Source organism: Hyperolius riggenbachi, chromosome 3 (assembly GCF_040937935.1).
Source record: "Hyperolius riggenbachi isolate aHypRig1 chromosome 3, aHypRig1.pri, whole genome shotgun sequence".
NCBI lineage: Eukaryota > Metazoa > Chordata > Amphibia > Anura > Hyperoliidae > Hyperolius > Hyperolius riggenbachi.
The window spans coordinates 138,420,015-138,441,854 of NC_090648.1; the positions used below are offsets into that span (position 1 = coordinate 138,420,015).

The 21,840-nt window shown below is 46.4% G+C and overlaps 1 long non-coding RNA gene across 1 annotated transcript in view; it reads right to left on the reverse strand.

Moving 5' to 3' along the window:
- Positions 1-5,407: 5,407 nt before the first annotated feature.
- The window catches only part of LOC137561168 (uncharacterized), a 100,493-nt gene continuing 84,060 nt past the window's right edge, over positions 5,408-21,840 (reverse strand). The window contains exons 2-3 of the long non-coding RNA XR_011029904.1: positions 9,059-9,200; positions 5,408-5,584 (exon numbers count right to left, since the gene is read on the reverse strand). This is a non-coding gene — a long non-coding RNA (uncharacterized lncRNA). The remainder of the gene's footprint in view (positions 5,585-9,058; positions 9,201-21,840) is intronic.

Sequence of the window (21,840 nt, forward strand, 5' to 3'; positions counted from 1 at the left end):
ATTGGACAGAGGTGTTGGGTCCCTTTCAGCAGGATGTTCCTGAGGGAAAACCTGAAGGGGTCATGTTTATCCCTCTACCATTTCGCTTACAAATCCTGCAACTCTTTCATGACCATAAGAATGCTGGTCATCCTGGAGCTGCCAGAACGCAGGATCTGATTGCCAGGTGCGCTTGGTGGCCTTCTTTGGCAACAGATTGCAAGGAGTATGTCAGGGAGTGTGCGGTATGTGCCAAGAGTAAACCCTCCCAGCTTGCATCTGTAGGAAGGTTGCAGCCTTTGCCCACCCCGAGTGAGCCATGGACCCACCTGTCCATGGATTTTGTTGGGGAATTGCCCAGGTCCGAAGGCATGTCGGTCATCTGGGTGGTAGTCGACCGTTTTAGCAAAATGGCCCATTTTGTGCCTCTGAAAGGACTCCCCTCGGCCCAAGAACTGGCCGAATTGTTCATCATTCACGTCTTCCGGCTGCATGGCATTCCGAAAGACATTGTGTCAGATAGGGGAGTCCAATTCGTGTCTGGATTCTGGAGGGCATTTTGCAACCAGATGGGCATGAAATTGTCTTTTTCGTCAGGCTACCACCCACAGACAAATGGGCAGACTGAACGAATTAATCAGTCTTTGGAGCAATTCCTGAGATGTTACGTTGCGGAAGCTCAGAGTGACTGGGTAAAATTTTTACCCTTTGCGGAATTCGCACAAAATAATTTAAAGAATTCTTCGTCTGGTTTCTCTCCATTCCAGATTGTGACAGGGAGGTCACCCAAATTCTCCCCTTTTCCAATTGTCTCTTCTCCTTTTCCAGCACTGGAGGATTGGCAGAGGTCACTGAGGGACAATTGGGGAATCGTTAAGGGGAACTTGCAGAAGGCATTCCAGAATCAGAAGGGTCAAGCGGACAAGAGACGGTCCGTGGAATGGAAATTTCAGCAAGGGGATTTAGTCTGGGTGTCCACACGTCACTTGACCTTGAAGCAGCCTTCTGCCAAACTGGGCCCCAGGTTTGTGGGTCCATTTTCCGTGACTAGGAGAATTAACAACGTCACTTACGTTATTGATCTTCCTGCCAGCATGCGGGGCGTAAGGTCGTTTCACGTGTCTCTGCTCAAACCCGCAGTCCATGTGGGCCCTACTCCGCCTCCTCCGGTTCTGGTGGACAGCCAACCCGAGTTCGAAATAGAGAAAATTTTGGACTCACGCATTGTCCAGAACTCGGTACAGTACCTGGTACACTGGAAGGGGTATGGCATTGAGGAGAGACAATGGGTCCCAGGGACTCGCATGCATGCGGATGAGTTGAGGGAAGAATTTCATACCTTACACCCCGAGAAGCCTGGTAGGAGTTGTCCGGAGTCCACTCCTCGGGGGGGGGGGTACTGTAATGAAACGCGGAAAAGCCGCGACCTCTCAAGGTGAGGCGGCTGTTTCCGCGTCCAGCAGGACGCCACAACGCGGAAAAAACGCTGCATGCCGCTCAGGGAGAGCGGCGGAATCCGCATTGGGAACGGCGGAATCCGCATTGGAGGCGGCTCCCGCACTTGGTTCACTAGATACATTGCAAGACAGTACTGGTGTGGCTGGGACTGATAGTCCACCAAGATTCAGACTTACACGCGCGCGAGCACAGAGGCAGAGTTTAAATAGCAGTTAGAAGGGAGTCGGCTGATCAGCTGGGTCAGCTGACAAATTCCACTGCTCCCATTGGACCAGCAATTAGGGAGGTCCTGGAAAGGTCCTAGAGTATATATACTGCTGGTTGTTCACTTGCTCTTTGTCTGGCGTGCGATCACATATGTGGGAGCACCCAGATCCGTAGTCAGATCCGCAAGTGTGCCGGGACCAGCTGGAGCTGTAATCCTACACTTAGCTAGATTCTGTTGATAGCTAAAGTACTAGTTTGATTGTGATTATCTGTTATGACTTTTGCCTGCCTTGACTATCCTCCTGAACTCTGATTTTGTACCCCGATATATCTGATACCCTGTTGCTGAACCCTGCCTGTACTTTGACTCCGCCTTTGCCTCCTGATCTTGTACTTTATCTGTCCGTGTGTGTACGACCTGGCTTGTCCGACCTCGAGAACCGACCTTACCGTTAGAGGCGGTTCCTCGCTCTGTTAGCGATCCTTCCTCCTGAGGGTCACTTTCAGATATACCTTCCTACTGTCAGTCTGACTCCTCCCGTCTTGGAGAGCTCAGGTCTGCGGAAGGAATCTGTGCAGTACTCCTTGCTGCATTGAGGCCTTGTCTTCTAAGTGTTACTGTTGCACCAAACACTACTCTCTACTCAGGCGAACAGAGGTTAGTTTGTATATCGGATTATCGGTGAGACTGCAGATCACTTATAATCTGGTATATATCTGTATTTCCGGTGATACTGCAGATCACCGGTAATCAGATACTCTCTGCGCCCACCGATCGTTACAGGTATATTGAATAAGCCCGGATGTGTCTCCCACAGCCAGTCAGCGTGTGATCACAAATTGCAAGAACGTATACATGCAAACCACAGAATTCCATTTTATTACAAGAGACAGTGTTCCCTAGCTAGTAACTAACTATGCTGCATATAACAGGAGTATTGCCGTTTAATTTAACAGAAGAAGCTATCAGTCACTGCCTGACTTCCACAATATATTGATGGTGGTGACTTGAGGGTGAATTTCCTGCAGTTCCGTAGCCTGTATTGGTAGAAAGTGGGATCTATGCAGCATTATTATACAGTCTCCATAGGCTGACACCTGCTCTGCTGAATGCAAGGCATAGGATATCAATAGCAATTATATTTGATAACTTGCACAGTGGCGTGTGTTGGAAATGAATACTCCTGACAGATCATGTTTCTCTTGCAGTGCAGACAGTGGACGAATATCTGTGCCATTGATACGCCATTATCTCATGTTCCAGTGAATCTCGTGGCATTCATGAATAGCACTTTTGACTGTTCTGGTCTTTCAATAAACGTACATAATTAAGGAGGATAATAATCATTTTTGGTAAAAAAGACAAGAAGGAAAAAAGAAATTAAAAATATTTTTAATAATAGCCAAAATGAAAGATAGATACTACATTTCAGAGCACTCCTGATATGTGATAATGTCCGGAGACCATTGTCCCACATGAATTTTAGAACAAGGTTCAGTTCAGCATTTCTACAGACACCCGAATCATTTTTATTTGGCAAAATAAGCTTGCACGTACGTGGAATTTGACTTGGCAGTTGCTTGACAAACACAGCCAAAATTATACAAGAACAGACAGAATAGATAATTACAGATTAAGGACAGTATTGGAATTAAAATAATTGAAAAATGCTATCAAGCATTAATTTTCCAGTTTTAGTTCTGAGAATTATTGTTTTCAAGTCCTAACAGTTTCAGAGTTAGCGTGGTTCTGCATTAAGTAGGCCCCTGCCTGAGGGAAGAATCTGTTCCCTTGCCTGGAAGTTCTTGTTGTAACTGACTGGTATGTCACTTGAAGGCAGAAGCTGAAAGATGGAGTGGCAGGGTGAGAAGAGGGGTCAGAGGTAATTTGGTTGCTCTCTTTCTGCACCTGCTAGCCTAAAGATCCTGACAGAAAAGTAAGCTGAAGCAAGTTATTCTATCTCTGCGCACAGTTTGGTGTTTGTTAAAATTCACTGTCACCAATCTATCCCATTTTAGGAGGCTGCCTGGAAGGGATGACAAGTTACTTGACATCACACACCTTCTCTGTTGTCCCTGTTTAAATCATCAACATCATCAAGGCTACTTCCTTTTTTATGATGTATGTTGAAAAAATATTGCCAAAGAAACAAGATCCGCTATACTCTCCAAACAATATGGTTCAGCCAGCTGAGCGAATGGTGACTGAAGATCACTATAAGGTTTGGACCATGTAAGTAGTGCAACCTCTGCAGTGCTCAAACAGTTGCATTGGACTCTGTTTCTATGATAGTGTATACTACCTCTGCGGGTAGTGGCTTTCTTCTCTAATAAGGATCAGGGTGCTCCTGCCCTGACTGGTGAACTTTACTCAGGGACACCATTAAAGAGAACCTGAAACAAACAGAACATAAGGCCCCATTAACACTGCACGCATTTCCGTCCACGTTTCGGGAATGCGTGCAGGAGGCCGACACGCACAACATCAGACAGTGGATAGACTGCACTGTCTGATGTTCACACTGCATGCGTTCCGGACCTGTGCGGTCCGGGCACACATGCTGCACGCATTTTTTCCAAAAACGCGCGGCTGTCCCATTCACTTTCAGTGAATGGGATCAGCAACGCAACGCATACAAACGCGGATGGGGTGCGTTCGTACACATTGCGTTCTGAATGCACGGCCGTCCGCATTCGTAATGTGAATGGGGCCTAAGGATTTATACTTACCTGGGGCTTCCTCCAGCCCCCTGTGGGCCTCTGGCTAGAGGCCTGCGTGGGTGTAATTTTTCAGACCCGCAACCAACCCGCAGCCCGGCTACCCGCACCTGACCCCCTTCCTGGTGAATCTGGTACCCGCTCCCGACCCTCACCCTGCAGCCCCGCTACCTGCACCTGACCGGCAACCCGATTGAAATCAAAACCCGACCTGATGCAGGCCTCTACTTTGGGCTCCCTTGGTGTCCGTTCGCCCCCCTGTGTTCTCCAGCTGTAAGACCCAGTAGTTAGGATTACTGTACATGCACAGCCATGGCGTGCACCACGTGCACTTGGTTGCATTCCCATGGCCAGGAGTGTTCTGCACCTGTACAGTTCATTAAGGCTTGTAACTGCACAGACGCAGAAAGCTCCCAGGGGAACATAACCAAGGTGGCACATGACCAGAGCTACGCAGTCCCAGACTGGCTTAGTCTGGGATTTACTGGGGAGGACAGATGGTGAGGGAGATGGGGAGGGAGCGAGATGGGGTGGGAGGGAGCCCAAAAAGTATAACTTCTTATTTTCTTTTAGTCTCAGATTCTCTTTAAAGTCTTGAACACACTAAGGAGCGGGGCCGAGCCTGTACAGATGTGTAACTAATCTTCAGGCTAGTGACGCAATCTGCTGCTATTTGGGGGGGGGGGGGAAGCAGAGGATGAAGGAGAGGCACACGGTGAGCATCACAGAGGGTGGGGGGTGAGTGAGGAGAACAATGCTCTCAGCCACGGCCGCGGCGTCAGGGGCCTCCTTACTCACGCTAGAGCCTCGGCAGAGGTGGCATCATCGGTTACCTCAACCAAGTTTAAACTAGCATGTGAAGGAGGCTTTAGCCCTAGGCAGATGTATTTCTTTGGTTTGATCAGTCACTGGACCGTTTATATTTAGGCACTATACATGGGATATCAATTTATCAATATATTCTGCTATAAGGTGTATTCCTTGTAACTGCAGCAGCATCGTATTGGTAAATTCCAGGACTGCATGTGTCGTTGGACTTCCTGCTATTCACTGAAAGGAATTAACTGAGTATAGTTGATTTGTTGTGTATTTCTTCCCAAATGAAGGTCAGTTTTTATGATTGGAAATACTGAAATAAAATTAACGATTGTAGGACAGACATATTTTCTTACTCCGCTTGTTGTGGACTGTCTCTGCCCTTGAACGTTTTGAATTGATGACTCTAATAAAAAGAAAAAGTTTTTAGGTAAATGTTTCCCAAACATTGGGTCATACACTGAGTCTGAGTATACAGTATTTTCCAAAACCACATTTTTCCTTCTTTCACATTGCCAAACTCAGATGGCCATGCATTTGTAGCGCAGCGCTTGTGATCACATGTCATCCGTGCTGCTGTGCATTGCACTGCTGATCCCATTCACTACAGATAGGTAGCCAAAGATGCACCTCCCCAGTATAGGTAGCCACCCCCAGTATAGGTAGCCCCTCCAGCATAGGTAGCCAAGGTGTCCCCCAGTAAAGATAGCCAAGATGTCCTCTCCAGTGTAGGTAGTCTAGGTGTCCCCAGTATAGATAGACACCCCCAGTATAGGTAGCCAAAGGCAGCCCCTCCCCCCCCCACCTTCTAGGGCATCGGTGTGTGGGGGTATGTAGCTTCCTGCTGCCTCGTGCCTTCCTATTCCCGACAATCACAGACCTGCAGATCAGTGGCAACCCAAAGAGAGGAGAACAGCATACAGTAGCTGTGTGGCACACTTCTAATGCAGGAAATGAGCAATGACCTCACTTCCCCATCTGAAGTGTACTCTGTGGTCACTGCGCTGTTCTACCCTCTGTGCACACTGCTGCTGATCTGAGCTCTGTGTGTGAGTGACAGGGAGGCAGTGATGGCCATACATGTCTCAGGAAAGCCAGCTCTGGCAGCATGGGAGGCCCCTGCTGTGGATGAGGCCCCAAGCTAGTGCTTGGTTTGCCTGGGCCTAGCTTAGAGTGACCAGATTTCTGTGGGTCCAACCTGGGACAGGGAGGGGGGCGCGGGGAGGGTGGGGGCGAAAAGTGAGGAGGACTGAGGAGCGCGCAGCGATGAAGACCGGGAGGGGGGGGGCTGCGCCGCTGCAAAAAATGGGCATGGCCATGACATTGTATGGGCGGAGCTAACGTAATGATGTAACAGCGCGGCATAAGAAAGCAGTGTTTACGCCATGATGTAGACAAATGAGACTTTGCATCATGTGTGATGGTAATAGTATACCGTAACCACAAAGCAGCAAACATAGCCATCTATGACCATTAAATAATAAATGCAGTAACAGTTACCCCGGACACCAGAAAATAAACGCAATGGGCAACATGTCAGCACAAAATAAACGCAATGCGGGCAACATGTCAGTACAAAATAAACGCAATGCGGGCAAACATGTCAGTACAAAATAAACGCAATGCGGGCAACATGTCAGTACAAAATAAACGCAATGCGGGCAAACATTTCACCAGAAAATTACTGCAATGTGGGCAAACATTTCACCAGAAAATTACTGCAATGCGGGCAAACATTTCACCAGAAAATTAACGCAATGCGGGCAAACATTTCCCCAGAAAAGAAACGCAAGGCGGGAAAACATTTCCCCAGAAAAGAAACGCAAGGCGGGCAAACATTTCCCCAGAAAAGAAACACAATGCGGGAAAACATTTCCCCAGAAAAGAAACGCAATGCGAGCAAACATTTCACCAGAAAAGAAACGCAATGCGAGCAAACATTTCACCAGGAAAGAAACGCAATGCGGGCAAACATTTCCCCAGAAAAGAAACGCAATGCGAGCAAACATTTCACCAGAAAATTAACGCAATGCGGGCAAACATTTCCCCAGAAAAGAAACGCAATGCGGGCAAACATTTCCCCAGAAAAGAAACGCAATGCGGGCAAACATTTCCCCAGAAAAGAAACGCAATGCGGGCAAACATTTTACCAGAAAGTAAACGCAATGCGGGCAAACATTTCACCAGAAAAGAAACGCAATGCGGGCAAACATTTCACCAGAAAAGAAACGCAATGCGGGCAAACATTTCACCAGAAAAGAAACGCAATGCGGGCAAACATTTCACCAGAAAAGAAACGCAATGCAGGCAAACATTTCCCCAGAAAAGAAACGCAATGCAGGCAAACATTTCACCAGAAAAGAAACGCAATACGGGCAAACATTTCACCAGGAAAGAAACGTAATGAGAGCAAATTTCACCTGGAAAAGAAAGCATTTACTCACCTGGCAGAAGTCTCAGGCCTCTGGCGCGCTACTCCCGAGACTACCTTCCTCCTGCTTGTCTCCCGTGCTGACAGGGCTACGGCAAGATGGCGCCCGAAGCCCTGTACTGGAGACACAAATAGTCTCCAGTACAGGGCTTCGGCAGCCATCTTGCTGTAGCCCTGCTCGCCTGCCGGTGTCGGGCTGCGGGCAATGAACTGGCACGGCGTCTATAGACGCCGCTGCCAGTTCATGAGGATAGAGTGACCAGAGTCCCGAGGCCGGGACGTCCCGCTGCTGAAAGCGGGACGTTTCCTGGGACCTCATGCAGCCTGGGACAGCGGACCCCGAATCCGGGACGCGTCCCGGGTAATCCGGGACGTCTGGTCACTCTAGCCTAGCTGCACCTCTATGCACTTCTGATGTTCCTGCGTGTCAGCACACCGCGTGCATTGTGAAATGGGCACGGCAATGCATATAGGGCTTGATTCACTAAGACAAATAGCATGCCTTATCAGAGTTGACGCGCCTTATCAGAGTTAACATGTCTTATCAGGGTTGACATGTCTTATCAGAGTTGGCATGCCTTATCAGAGTAGCATAGCGAGCTCTACGAACTTCTGCTAATTGGCAATGGTGGGAGCTCAACTCGTCCTGCCCTGAGCCCCTGCGGGTCCAATCACAAAGGACATTATCCCCGCACTTGGCACAATAGGCTGCTTGTCACTTGACAAGAAACTTGACAGGCAGCCTATTGGGCCAATCAAAGTGCAGGGATAATGTCCTTTAAAGTAATTGCACCCGCAGGGGCTCAGGGCAGGAGGAGTGGAGCTCTCGTCATTGCCAATTAACAGGCATAAGTTCGTAGCGCTCACTATGCTACTCTGATAAGGTGTTTTAACTCTAAAAAGGCATGTTATTTTTCTTAGTGAATCAAGCCCATAGTGTGAATGAGGCCTAAAAACTATTCATTTCATTTTTATTCCCACTTCACCATAATAGGTAGAAGTCATTTCTGTTGTAAATAGTGTCATAGAGGGATGAATGGACACATGGATGGACACAGGCAATACTTTGTACGGAACCATAACACAAATATATTCAGTTGCTTCTCTATCTGCAGTCATTTATTGCTTCCCTTTTTACATAGTTTTCTCACTCCATCTTCCACTCGTTGGTCGGGTTTAGTTATTTATCCATCTAATGGATGGACTAAAGTGACAGTTCAGGAAATTTGCTCCATTACTTTCCATGCCACAATCCTCCACTTTCAGTAAGGCAAGATACGTATGTGTGCAATTAAATATGCACTCAAATACATCAGCATAATTTCACAGGCATATGAATTTATCATAGGAATTTACTTTTTATAAGGGCGAGAGAAATTTGTAAATTGGCCATAAGTCCAATATCAAAAATACGGCTATGCAGTAGATGGTACAACATACGCTACTAACCTGGTAGCTCACTTCATGACCTTCTGTGGAGCTCTTAATTACATTCACACTTCCATACTTGCATCAATTGAGTTGTGTACATCTACTATATCCCCTCTTCGGTTACGGCCAGAAGCTGCCCACTAAAGCAAGGAGCTTTCCACTGAAAAACAAAGTGCTGTGTTTAACTGTTTGAATGCTGTTGTGCTAAAACTTGTTTTGTGGTAGTAGGTTTTATGCTGTAAATAATCTTTTAGAGCAAAAAGGAAATGCTGAGTTTCTTTAAGGAACAGTATTGTTGTTCACTTTATGCTTTTTGTCAGATTTGTCACTGCACATTTGAGTACAAAAATCTTAAAGTGAACTGAAGTGAAAATAAAGTTATGAGATAATTTATTATATGTACAATATGGATGATAAAAAGAACATTAATAACATGGACATGAGTCTTTTTTTCAGTTTAATAGCTTAATTTTTAAGATTGCATCAGACTGTCACAGTTGCTGTTAGGAATTCACACTCTGCCTAAAAGAGAAAGTGAAGAAATTACCCTTTTAACTCTCCTGTATTTATACCTCATTAGAAGCCTAATCTCCCCGTTTTCTAGGCTGTTTTAGCCTAGATTTATTTTTCAGTAAACAAGACTAAATTCGTCAAGCTCTTTTGCATAGATAACCACTCTATTTTTTTAACGCTTGGCGTATTGGAAAACAAAAAATGACTTCTTAGACTTGACCAATTTTACCACCTCGATGTAGTATGAGGGTTTACTTACAAAATCTACTCATAGTATTCAATATCTATTGGCCCTCATACTACATGGAGGTAGTAAAAGTGGTTAGTGATTTGCCAATCATGATTAAACGTGTGTGACAGGCTTTAAAAGGAGTGCATGCACCCATCCAATTTTGATTAAGGTCCCTGGCGGTAATCCCGAGTTAGGGTCGGGGCGGAAAACCGCAGCTCAGAGCGGTAGTCCCAACCTGAGCTCGGGGTAGCCGACGGAGGCTGTGTGCAGAGCAATGCGCGCAGCCGGCGGTTCAACATACCTCCCAGGGGATCCCAACTTCGGCCGCTATTCTTCTTCCGTTCCTCTGAGGCTCTGCTTCCCCCTGGTGAGATCGCCGGCTATTGTCATGATGACAGCCGGCAATCTCACTTTAGGATTGCAGCGCCACCCAGAGGATGGAGGGAAAACTGCAGCGCTGGAACCAGGGAGGTGGGTGATTGCTGGAACTGCTGCAAATTTCTCTTGCAGCATGATTTTTTTCCAGGTTTTAGGCTCTGAAAGGGTGCAAAAAAATTGCACTGCCTTTAGACCCTAAAATTCGTCAATCATAACACCAAGGGGATTAAGCAACGATTAGGCAATCTTACCACTTCCATATAGTATGAGGACCAGCAGGATTTCAATATTATGAACAGATTGTGCAGGCCAGTGCTCATAGTACAAGAGATACAATTGGTTAGTGATTGGCCAATCAAAACTGAATGGTGCATCTTCTGCACTTTATAGAAGTGCTGCATACAACTGTCAACTTTAATTTCTGTGTACGCTGGAGCTAATTCTGCTGCATTGGGACCATATTAGACCTAGCAGCACCTCCATGAATGTCATTGCTGTAATACAAAAATAATTCCTGTTGGTTTGGGATTTGTTGTCCCTACATTTTCCCTCGGGTAACTATCAGTCTGAGTGCATCATCACGTGTTTGTCTTACTACTATAACAAAAATATACACACAACATATTGGGCCCAATCCAATTTATCTTTTCTCCAAGTTTTCTCCTCTGAGAAAATACTCAGAATAATTTCAACAGTACTTTTTCACCTACTTTTTGGTACTTTTTCAATTGCAGAATCGTTATATTAAACAGAAGATTAAAATTATCTCCTAGAAGAAAACTTAGGAGAAAAAGTGAATTGGTTTTGGCCCATTATCTTCACTGTTGTATGAAAAAATAAAATATGGCGATTTTCTGCATTAGAATAAGGATACAATTGTACTGAACTGAGGAGAAAATAAACTGAAGTTTAAAATGGCAGCAGCAGTCAGGAAGTACTTAGCGGCTCACTGCAAAAAGTTATTTTCTCCAGTGGCAGAAGGCAATAAAGAAAATAAACTATGTGTGTATGAGTGAAAGACTGTGTAATATGCTACAGGATACTTTCCTGACCTTTCTGTGTATCTGGAAACAAATGGCTTACCTCACCTTGCAAATCACTCTGAGGTAACAAGATTGTGGGTATTGCAAATGAAAAACCACAAAAAAAGAGTAATGGTGGCCTGGCGGGCCACTTAGTCAAGCTAATAACCAGCACAAAAGGCAAAGCAAATAAAGACAAAAACCCTCTCAATTTGAATGATGCTTGTTTAAAAAATGGTTGTGGTGCTGATGTTGTGTATAAAGTTGTTTGGAAAAAAAAAGTATAAGTTGTGTGTGTGTGTGTGTGTATAGACAGACAGACAGACAGACAGACAGACAGACAGACAGACAGACAGACAGACAGACAGACAGACAGATAGATAGATAGATAGATAGATAGATAGATAGATAGATAGATAGATAGATAGATAGATAGATAGATAGATAGATAGATAGGTAGAATAGTGCAATCTATGCACTGCCAACATATCATGTAACAGTTAGTTGTCCCAGGGCTGATTTGTGAGGAAGCCAATTATTCTACTTTTTTTTTTGTTTAGATAAGGGATGAAACCAAAGAGTTTGGAGGAAATCCATGAAATATTATTCAGTAGAAGCCAATACAATAGCACCAATCTGCTTCACAATAGTTTATTCCATCAAGTAGTCAGAAATACACTGCTCAAAAAAAGGGAACACAAAAATAAGAAATCCTAAATCTGAATGAATGAAATATTCTTATTAAATACTTCATACTTCGTTTTTTTACATAGTTGAACATGCTGACAACAAAATCACACAAAAATAATCAATGGAAATCAAATGTATCAACCCAAGGAGGCAGTGGCGTAGCTAAGGAGCTGTGGGCCCCGATGCAAGTTTTACATTGGGGCCCCCCAAGGACCCTATACATAGCAATTGATACGGTGCACCAAAACCTGCCAATGGCAACTACAGTGTCAGAGGTGCAAGAAGGGATGGGGAACAGTTTGTTATGATTATTATCATTCAAAGTATCTATAGAAATCATTATTATGAGCACAGGACCAATAGAGAGCTAACACTAAAGTTGAGGGAGGGCCCTTCGGGGCCAATGTGGTGGCTACCTCTGCTACTCCTATTGTTACGCCCCTGCATGGAGGTCTGGATTTGGAAACACACTCAAAATTAAAGTGGAAAAAAACACCACAGGCTGATCCAACTTTAATGTAATGTCCTTAAAATAAGACAAAATGGGGCTCAGTCAGAGCTGGGACAAGGTCCTTCAGCACCCGAGGCTGAGACACCAAAGTGCGCCTGCCCCATCCCTACCACCCCAGCCATCACACTGATTGCTAAGAGGTGCCCCCAGGGTCCCCAAACTCCACCAACACCGTAATCTCTAGTTATCTGGCTTGCAGTCACTGCCATGTATCCCCTTTTCTTATTTCTCTCTGCTTCAAACACAATAGGGGAATAATTGCTGAGTGAGTTGTGTGCCCCCTCCTACACTGCGCCCTAAGGCTGGAGCCTTTCTCGCCTCTGCCTCAACCCGGCCGTGGGCTCAGTAGTGCGTGTGGCCTCCATGTGCCTGTATGACCTCCCTACAATGTCTGGGCATGCTCCTGATAAGGTGGTGGATGGTTTCCTGAGTGATCTCCTCCCAGACCTGGACCAAAGCATCCACCAATTCCTGCACAGTCTGTGGTGCAACGTGGCATTGGTGGATGGAGCAAGACATGATGTCCCAGATGTGCTCAATTGGATTCAGGTCTGGGGAACAGGCAAGCCAGTCCATAGCATGAACTTGCAGGAACTGCTGACACACTCCAGCCACATGAGGTCTTGCATTGTCTTGCATTAGGAGGAACCCAGGGCCAACCGCGCCAGCATACCTACCTAATGGTAGTCAGGCTATCACTGGTGAGCACATGGAGGGCTGTGTGGCCCCCCAAAGAAATGCCACCCCACACCATTACTGACCCACTGCCAAACCGATCATGTTGGAGGATGTTGCAGGCAGCAGAACTTTCTCCACTGCGTTTCCAGACACTATCATGTCTGTCACATGTGCTCAGTGTGAACCTGCTTTCATCTGTGAAGAGCACAGGACGCCAGCAGCGAATTTGCCAATCTTAGTGTTCTTTGGCAAATGCTAAACTTCCTGCACGGTGTTCCCCACCTGTGGAAGTCGGGCCCTCATACCACCCTCATGGAGTCTGTTTCTGTCCGTTTGAGCAGACATATGCACATTTGTGACCCGCTGGAGGTCATTTTGCAGGGCTCTGGCAGTGCACCTCCTGTTCCTCCTTGCACAAGGTTGGAGGTAGCAGTCCCGCTGCTCGGTTGTTGCCCTCCTACGGCCTACTCCATGTCTCCTGATGTACTGGCCTGTCTCCAGGTAGCACTTCCATGCTCTGGACACTACACTGAAAGACACAGTAAACCTTGCCACAGCTCGCGTTGATGTGCCATTCTTGACAGGGGTGGACTGACAACTCATGGGGCCCCCGGGCAATAGGAGATTATGGGGCCCCATAATACCAGTGTTGCCAACCTTTCATGTAATTTTTTACAAAGATATAAAAACCCCTGCGCCGTGTGTAGCGCAGTGCACCGAAAAATAGGTGTGGTCACGCAACAGAATGTAGGCGTGGTCATGAGTGGGGCCAAATATTCATGACCTTAGCAGTGGTGTAAAAAGTCTGCCAGAGAAGTTTGAGCTCTGCCATAGTTTTTCCCCCCAAAATACATGTAATCTGACAATGTAATCTGACTTCACCAAAAATCCATGCAATTTGGCAGAAGTTCTTACAAAATACAGATAATATGCCAACATACACATAATTTGGCAGCGTTTCCCCAAAATATGGGTAATCTGGCAGCGGATCACCTAAAATACATATAATCTGGCAGTAGTGGTTCCCCCAAAATACACATAATCTGGCAGCTGTTCCCCAAAATACACTTAATCTGGCAGAAGCAGTTCCCCAAAAATACAGTTAATATGGCAGCAGTTACCCCCAAATAGGTGCCCCAGTATAGGTAACCAGGTCTAAAGGTGTCCCCAAAATAGGTAGCTAGGTCTAAAGGTGTCCCCAGAATAGGTAGCCAGGCCTGTAGGTACAGATAGTCAGGTGAATAGGTGTCCCCAGTATATGTGGCCAGGTCTATAGGTGCCCCCAGTATATGTAGCCAGGTCTATAGGTGTCCCCAGTATATGCAGCCAGGTGTATAGGTGGCCCCAGTATAGTCAAGTCTATAGGTGCCCCAGAATAGGGAGGCAAGTCTATAGGTATCCCCAGTATATGTAGCCAGGTGTATAGATGTCCCCATAATAGGAAGCCAGGACTTTAGGTGTCCCCCCAGCAGGAGGGGAGGCAACGCAGAGAAGGGGGAGCGGTGGGCACAGCGGCAGGGAAGGGGGCCGTTTCCCCCCTTCCCTTACCTTAGGGCCCCCCTTTCCTCGCTCTCCCCTCCAGAACTAAGTTTTTTGGCAGCGGGCGGTACTTACATCCTCCTTGTTCCCGCGCAATGGGAAGCTCTGCATTGCCACTTCTCTGGTCTGGTCTAGACCAGAGCAGCGGCACGCAGAACTTAATTTGGCACTTGAAACGAGGCAGAGATAAGTCTCGTCCGCTGCCAGACGCTGCCACAAAACTTAGTTCTGGAGGGGAGAGCAAGGAAAAGGGAGCCCCAAGGTAAGGGAAGGGGGGGTGCCCACTGCTCCCTCTTCTCTGTGCTGCCTCCCCTCCTCTCCTGCACACATCGCTCTGGCGGGCCCACCCTTGACCACGGGCCCTCGTCAGTCCGCCCCTGATTCTGAGCCACTTGTGTGGGTTGTAGACTCCGTCTCATGCTATCACTAGAGTGAAAGCAGCACCAGCATTCAAAAGTGACCAAAACATCAGCTCAAAAGCATAGGAACTGAGAAGTGGTCTGTGGTCACCACCTGCAAAACCACTCCTTCATTGGGGATGTCTTGCTAATGGGCTATAATTTCCACTTGTTGTCTATTCCATTTGTACAACAGCATGTGAAATTTATTGTCATTCAGTGTTGCTACCTAAGTGGACAGCTTGATTTCACAGAAGTGTGATTGACTTGGAGTTACATTGTGTTGTTTAAGTGTTCCCTTTATTTATTTTTTTAAGCAGTGTATATCTCCCTAATGGTGGCCACACACGATACAATAAAATGATCCGATTTTACGGTAATTCGATAAAAACGATCGTATCTCCTGAAAAAAATCGAAAGCTTTTTTTCATTCGACTGAAAAATCCGATCGGATTTCCTGTTTTCTTCTATTTTCATCGATCCGGAATGCCAGATATTTTTCTTCAATCTTTCTAAAGATTGTATGGTGTGTGTTAGATTGCCAATTTATTAATATACACACCCTAGCAATTTTGCCAGAGTATCCAATCATTTTTATCATAATTGGGGAAAACATTTAACATAGGTGTGTGGTACATTGGTCATATTTTTGAAATGTTACAATCAGTCAGAAAAATTGATTGCAATTCTTAAATTGAACAGATATTTAAAAAATTGTATGGTGTGTGGCCACCTTAAACTCAACCACCCACCCACCCTCCATTCCCTTTGTAGAATTGGCAGTAGATTTTATATTTATTTCCCCATTCCTCCTACAGCCTGGCACCATGTTCAGTACGGTGGCGTAGTGGTTAGCTCTCTCGCCTTGCAGCGCTGGGTCCCTGGTTCGAATCCCAGCCAGGGCACTATCTGCAAGGAGTTTGTATGTACTCCCTGTGTCTGCGTGGGTTTCCTCCCACATCTCAAAAACATACAGATAAGTTAATTGGCTCCCCCCACCTAAAAATTGGCCCTAGACTACAGTACATATACTACACAATGTGGACATATGACTATGGTAGGGACTAGATTGTGAGCTCCTTCGAGGGACAGTTAGTGACAAGACTATATACACTCTGTACAGCGCTGCGGAAGATGTTGGCACTATATAAATACTAAATAATAATAATAATAATAATAATAATAATAATAATAATAATGTTCTGCCATAGCCCCAGTCCTCCAATACATTTTCTCTCTTTTTTGGGATTGCCCCCATTCTGTTGTGACTATGCCCAACGTTTTATACTGCCACCTATTGTCCCCTGGGCCACTTCCCCTTGGAACAGCAGTCCTCTCTTAGTTCACTATACTGTGGTGGTGATGTAGGCAAGTAAGCGGATTTATAGTGTATCTGGCAGTTGGAAATGTATGTCAGTAAAGGAGTGATGGTAATGTAATGAGTATCAGAATTAGCTTTATTCGCCACGTGCGACAGGAGTCGTACTCGGAATTATTTGTGGTTCACATGGACTCAAACTACTAGGAATGTATATGGGGATAAAAGAGACCGAAAAGCCCTCCTACTAATAAGTAGAGATGGCCCGAACTGTTCGCCGGTGAACGGGAACCGGCGAACTTCCGTGGTTTGCAATCACGGAGAACCGCAAACTTTTCCGGACGTTCGATTCACCCCCATAGTGCATCATTAGGGTCAACTTTGACCCTCTACATCAGAGTCAGCAGGCACATTGTAGCCAATCAGGCTACACTCCCTCCTGGAGCCCCACCCCCCTTACAAAAGGCAGGCAGCGTCAGGCATTGGACTCACTCGTGTGCCTGCAGTAATTAGAGAAGGGAGAACTGCTGCTGCAGAGAGAGCTTGTAGGCTTGTTAGCTTGCTCCTTGCTGATTCTTATTGCTAAAAAAGCACCCCTCAACAGCTCTTTTGAGAGCTAATGTTGTACTTGTGATCTATTTTTGTGTGTGTGTGTGTGTGTGTGTGTGTGTGTGTGTGTGTGTGTGTGTGTGTGTGTCCCAAAGACACTTGTGTTGCATAGACAGCCTTGGTAATTCCTACTGTGCCACTGCCAGGCCCAGCACATTCAGTGACTACCTGTGTGTGTGACAGGCAGCTGCACATTTGTAATCCCAATCACTGCACCTGTTCACTGTTCAGTGCACCTACCTACCTACCTACCTAAGTGAGTGCACACATTGTTAATACCACCAGTCATTGCACCGGTTCACGGTACCTGTGTGTGTGTGTGTGTGTGTGTGTGTGTGTGTGTGTGTGTGACAGGCAGCTGCACATTTGTAATCCCAATCACTGCACCTGTTCACTGTTCAGTGCACCTACCTACCTATACCTACGTGAGCGCACGCATTGTTAATACCACCAGTCATTGCACCTATTCTGTTCACGGTACCTGTGTGTGTGTGTGACAGGCAGCTGCAAATTTGTAATCCCAATCACTGCACCTGTTCACTGTTCAGTGCACCTACCTACCTATACCTACGTGAGCGCACGCATTGTTAATACCACCAGTCATTGCACCTATTCTGTTCACGGTACCTGTGTGTGTGTGTGACAGGCAGCTGCAAATTTGTAATCCCAATCACTGCACCTGTTCACTGTGCAGTGCACCTACCTACCTACCTACCTACGTGAGTGCACACATTGTTAATACCACCAGTCATTGCACCTGTTCACGGTATGTATGTGTGTATGTGTGTGTGTGTGTGTGTGTGTGTGTCAGGCAGCTGCACATCTGTAATCCCAATCACTGCACCTGTTCACTGTTCAGTGCACCTACCTACCTACGTGAGCGCACACAGCTTTATATACCACCACCAGTCGCTGCACCTGTTCAAGGTTCCTGTGTGTGACAGCTGCACATTTGTAATACCAGTTACTGCAACCTGTTCACTGCACCTGTGCAACCGCACATGGTTGTACCAGCAGTCACTGCAACCTGTTCACTGCACCTGTGTAACCGTACATTGTATTAGTCAAGTCAGTGCATACCTTTCACTTCATCCCCCCCAATATGGACAAAACAAAAGGCAGAGCCAGAGGCAGGCCACCTGGCAGGTCTGTTCAAGGTCACGCTGTCGTGATTTCATGCGGCCCTTGACCAAAGTACAGTGTTCAGAAGAAGGCACATGCCATCAACCCCCAATATTGTCAGGACGTAGTTGACTATTTAACACAGAACACCTCATCTTTCTCAGCTTCCGCACGGAAGCGTGACATATCTTCCTCCTCCTGCTCTGATTCTGGCACCCCACTTAACACTCAGTCGGCCGCCACCACCAAAGTGCCATCATCACAGGGCTCAGCGGTGTGGAACATTTTTTGTGTGTCTGCCTCAGATGAGAGCAATGCCATCTGTACTCTCTGCCACCGAAAATTGAGCCGTGGAAAGACCAAGACCCGCGTAGGGACAACTACCTTACGAAGGCACATGAGAACAAAGCACAAACTGCAATGGGATGACCACCTGAGGAAAAGCAGCACACAAAAGCAAAGCCACACACCGCAGTGGAAGATACCAGGCTGCAATTACTTCTCAAAAAAGGCGATACCTAAACTGTACCGTGATGTTGAAAGGCAAGTGGTGACATCTCTGGCACACAGAATTGGGTCAAGGGTCCATCTGACCATGGATGCCTGGTCTGCAAAGCACGCTCATGCCTGCCCGAAGACTAAGACAGTCCCCCCACACAGCATCTCTGCCTGCACGCCGTGTGACTGCCTGCCCCAAGACTAAGTCGTTCCCCACACAGCATCTCTGCCTGCAGGCCACTTGACTGCCTTCTCCGCCACCACCAACAGGGTCCACCAGGACTCCAGGCGGATTCCTGAATTTTTAAGGCCGCTGCTAGCAGCGGCCGCTATAATAATTTTTCTGGTGCGTGTACATGCCTGCCTAATTTTTCTGGCAGCACTGCAGCTGCAAGCCTGCAACAACAAAACAAAAGGCATGTACATGTGTCAATTCCCCTTCATGATTGTTACCTTGCCGCGGTGAAGGGGCTTGTGTATCACAATTAAGCAATGACCGACGGCTATATGAGTGTTTTGGGGTTGGGGGGCACACCTGACCCAAGAAAATAGATAAGGTCATTGCTTCATTGTGGACAGACCAAATTCGATCAGCTGGACACTCAGTCACTGTTGTTCTGTCATTCAGCTACCTCACCCCGACCATATGGGCTTGAAAAACGCCATGGCCTGCACTCTGGCCATGGTGCGCACCAGTCCAGCACGGCCGTCACTACACAAACAGCTGTTTGCGGTGCGTTACACAGTGAGTTTGCTCTGTCAGTGTGAAGCAGTACACTAATTACACTACCTGATTGATGTATACACATGCAAGATGTTTTAAAGCACTTTAGGCCTCCAATTTAGCATGCAATGTGATTTCTGCCCTTAAAACACTGCTGTGCATCAAATCCTGATTTTTCCCAGGGACCTTTGGTGTGTATCCCACTCATCCATGCAAAAACTCAGATGTTAGACCCCTTGAAACATCTTTTCTATCACTTTTGTGGCCATCATAAATGTTAGTTTTCAAAGTTCGCCTCCCTATTAAAGTCTATTGCGGTTCGCGAAAGTTTGCATTTTCGCAAACGTTTGCGGAAGTTCACGAACTGAAAATCGAAGGTTCGGGCCATCTCTACTAATAAGCAATGCTAGGTGAAATTTGGACTCTTAAAACAGAAGGAAATTTGCATTAATTCAGCTATAAGTGAACATTAGTGGTTACCCACAATGCTCCACTGTTTAATATGCAAATGATCCCTTTTCGCCCTTGTAAGCAAGGCAAGCATCCAGAACCGCTGGTGTATAGCAAGCCTATAGCTTTAAATATTACACTGCCACATCAACCCCACATGTAGACAGCCTGTTTCGGGCTTTTGGCCCTCATCAGTACATGACAGGGATTGATATGGCTGTAAGGGATAGGGCTTGTTTAGTCTGTTGTACTGGTCCAAGCCCTATACCATACAGCGGGGTTGATGTGGCTGTGTAATATTTAAAGCTATAGGCTTGCTATACACTAGCGGTTCTGGATGCTTGCCTTGCTTACAAGGGCGAAAAGGGATAATTTGCATATTCAGTAGTGGAGCATTGTGGGTAACCACTAATGTTCACTTATAGCTGAATTAATGAAAATTTCCTTCTGTTTTAAGAAGGCAAATTTCACCTGGTTCACATGGCGTAGGCAAGTACATAGAGAGGCAAACAGATGTGCAGACAAGACAGACATTTGCAAGTGTTCAAAGTTAAATTTACCCGGAGGTCAACAGTTAGAGAAAGCCTGTGGGGCCTACATAAAGTAATTTAGTTCAAAAGGTCTCAAATCGGCTGTGTGGCCGTACTGACCTATGTGGCGTGTGGATCAATGAGCGGCTGACAGGTTTCCTGACCAAGTACTACTCCACTAATTTAGCAGCAGAACTACTTGGGGGAAGAAGGAGTTCCTGCGCCTGGTGGTTTTGGATGGAACAGTGCTATAGTGGTGACTCGACGAGAGGAGTAGCGACTGCCAGGGTGGGTGGGGTCGCGAGAGATCCTGGTGGTCCTCGACTTCATCCTAGCAGAGGGGAGGAGATCAAGAGATGGCAGCGGCGATCCGATGATCCTCTCCGCATCAGTAATGACTCTCTGCAGCTTATGCCTGTCACTGGCCATCGCACTAGCATACCAGACAATGACTGAAGAACAAAGGATGGACTCAATGGTTGCAGTATAGAAGCTGGTCAGCAGAGTAGTGTTATGAATTGCATTCCAGACCCTCAAAGCAACTACATAATGAAAACAGTCTCTTCTTCAGCCACCGCAGTTAGTCCTATATGCTGCAAGTCAGTAAACACAGTAAATTCATAATGGCGTACGCTGACCGAAACAGCACAAAACAGCACAGGGAAATGTGGGCGCACCATGTGCCGCCAAAGGCCATAATGTGAATTACGGCTATAGCGGTGCTCAATAACAAGTTCGGGCACCGTCAAAAGAAACAGCGTTTATAAACAGCGTAATTCATCCGCCAGCAATAACTGGCAGCTGAATTACGTCTTTTCCCTGAGTCCATGGCGACCTGGAGGGGGAATAGTAAAGCATACGTGTAAAAATTTTGTGGGGAAATTTAGGCACGGGGTCAAACCAAGAAATGGCTTGTTAATACAAGCCATTTCTTGGTTTGACCCTGTGCCCACATTTCCCCACAAAATGTTTACACGTATGCTACACTGACACCACCTTTGTGCTGACAAACTTACCGAATAAGAATTTTGATAAAACAAATAAACTAAAGAAGTTATGGTGAATGGGCCCGCCCCATATTATGTGTGTAGCCACAGGAATATGTCACTGTGTACAATCTAGAGAGAGAAAGCAGGCAGAAAGGAGCAGGCAGTGGAAGGGGTATCAAGGATAGCCATATTTGCTCTCTTTAGTACCACATGATGGCTGTCACCATGGATTGGAAGTATGGGAGGAGAGAGGCAGTGTTGGGCGGAGGCAGAGGCAAGAGAGGCTGCAGCCTCAGGGCGTAGTGTAGGAGAGGGCGCACAACTCAATCAGCTATCATTTCCCTAATGTGTTTGAAGCAGAGAGTGGGAGCTGGGGTGGAGGGATGGAGGGGCGCACTTTGATGTCTCAGCCTTAGGTGCTGGAGGACCTTGTCCCGTCTCTGGATTGGGGCCTACAACAGGCATAGAGCCATCTGTCACAACCCAGATAAAAATATTAACCACCCCCCACTGTGCTCTATACATTTATCTGGAGTCCGACTTTAAAGCCAAATTCTAAGAAAACATGTTAGTTTTGGACAGTGTAGTAAAGGGGTTAG